The sequence below is a fragment of the Loxodonta africana genome, chromosome 21 (assembly GCF_030014295.1).
Source record: "Loxodonta africana isolate mLoxAfr1 chromosome 21, mLoxAfr1.hap2, whole genome shotgun sequence".
NCBI classification, from domain to species: Eukaryota; Metazoa; Chordata; class Mammalia; order Proboscidea; family Elephantidae; genus Loxodonta; species Loxodonta africana.
Window position 1 is genome coordinate 57,585,789 of NC_087362.1, and position 2,498 is coordinate 57,588,286.

Sequence of the window (2,498 nt, forward strand, 5' to 3'; positions counted from 1 at the left end):
AAAAGTAGACATTTTCAAAACCCATATAAGCAAATAAGCAAACCTTTAAATAATTTGAATTCAAGGTTTACAGCACCAATACATGAAAGAATTACAATAAATAAATCTTTAGTACATTCAATAAGAACAAATAATAAGAACTGTTATGCCAACATTTGTTGGGTGATTACTGAGTACCAAACATGGTACCTGCTTAATTTAATCATCACAACAGTCCTAAGCAGATATTCTTATTTCCATTTTATGTAAATTGCCCAAGGTCACACATCTCATAAGTAGTGGAGTCAGTTCAATTCAGTAGTGGAGTCAGAATTCAAGTTCAAGATTTTAACTCAAAAACCTCTGTCTTTAGCTGCACAATTATACTTGAATATGTCAAGAGGGGAAAAAAAAGTAAGCCAGGGCTCCTCACAATTCTCCCCTGCCTTCTCTACGGAGGTAAATGTATCATTTTGTAGACAAGTATTCTCGTTATGGCACCTATCCCAGATCGAAGTCTGTGATGATTCAAGCTTGTTTAGGTAAGGAGTTCACTATCTCAGAAGACATCTGTTTTTGGACAATTTTATGCACTATAACCCACCCAAAGGTGCCTCAGAAGACAGGCCTGGTGATCTGCTTTTGACAGGTCACGCCCTTAAAAACACTATGAAGTTCTGTTCTACACACACAGGGTCTGGATGAGGCAGAATTGACTCAACAGCAGCTAAAAACAACATGCACTATAAGACCCATTTTATTGTAGGACTGCAAGACTACTACCACCTCATCTTCTTCGAACTTCGCTTTCACAAAAGCAATTAATTCAACAAATATTTATTCATTATTAATTGAAAAATGGCAGTGAACCAATGATAACTGAAATGAAGAAATACAAAATGTATATGTCTAAATCAAGATCATTGGAGAAGAAATTGCTGGATAAAATATAATCTTTTCTACTTTGAAAAATAAAAATGCATCCCTTCATTCCACAGATTAAAACCAAAAACCAAACTCATTGCTGTTGAGTCGATCCTGACTCATAGCAACCCTAAAGGACAGAGGAGAACTGCCCCATAGAGTTTCCAAGGAGCACCTGGTGGATTCGAACTGCCAACCTTTTAGTTAGCAGCCGCAGTTCTTAAACACGACGCCACAGATTAAGAGCCCTTTATTCTGTACTCCTCATTCTCATGCACACACACAGGCACACACAGGATGTGCGAAGAGGTGCTTGATCTTAGAGGAAGTTCTGTTCTATGTAGGGAATCACAGCACACCATGCTTCCAGGCTAGGAATATTCTGTTATAGGAATTCTATCATCTGTTTCCACTAGTTGCTGTTAGATGTTGTTGAGTAGGTTCCAACCTATAGTGACCTTATGTATAATGTCACAAATATTGCTGGATCCTGCACTATCCTCAAAATCATTGTTATGTTGGAGCCTATTGTAGCAGCCACTGTGTCAATCCATCTCATTGAAGGGCTTCCTCTTTTTCACTGATCCTCTCTTTACCAAACATGATATCCTTGCTTCTAAGGAGCATTCTGGCTATACTTCCTCCAGAACAGATTTGTTCCTTCTTCTGGCAGTCCACAGTATATTCAACACTCTTCACCAACGCCACAATTCACATGCGTCAATTCTTCTTCGGTCTTCCTTTTTCATTGTCCAGCTTTTGCATGCATATGAGGCAATTGAAAACACCATGGCTTGGGTCAGGTGCACCTTAGTCCTCAAGTGACATCTTTGCTTTTTAACATTTTAAAGAGGTCTTTTGCAGCAGATTTGCCCAACGCAGCATGTCCACTAAGAACACTGCTATTAATTAACCTCTCCCAGACCAAGAGGATGTTCATATCAGGAGAATTCTAGGATATAAAACATTGAGATTTCTATTTCCAGTTTTCACACTGAAAGTGGAGATACGTCATTTCTTTGAAATCTCTCTGATATTTAAATATCTGATTTATTCTCATGCATGGAAGCACTACAATAAAAGGTAAGATTCCTTAGGAGTCTCAGAAAACAACAAATAGTCTGAGTACCATTTTACAGCTTAAGAAATTTGGAAATTTGGGTTCAATCAGCCATGCCACTTTGTTCCATGTTTATGTGTGATGTTTTATTTAAAATATATCATAAATGGAAGTCTAAGTTTTATCAGTCTTAGGGATTAATTTGGCACCTTTTGTGGGGGAGGGAGAAAAAAAAAAAACACTAGCCACAAATTTACACTCACACTCCTCTACTCCGTCCTTGTGGGAACACATTCTGCAGATCCCAGTCAGTCAAACTCACACTGAGGTCAAGGACTACTTCAGGTGAGTTATGGAGGAAAGGATTTTGCCATCTGTTTTGATATATTATTCATTTAAAATATTCAGAGAACTGCAGATGCGAGCAGAGGACATTAGATTGAACACAAGGCCTACTATGCATATCCAAACAGCTTTATATGTCCTTCATGAATTAAAACATTGACTAAACGAGAAGTTACAGAGAACAGACTGT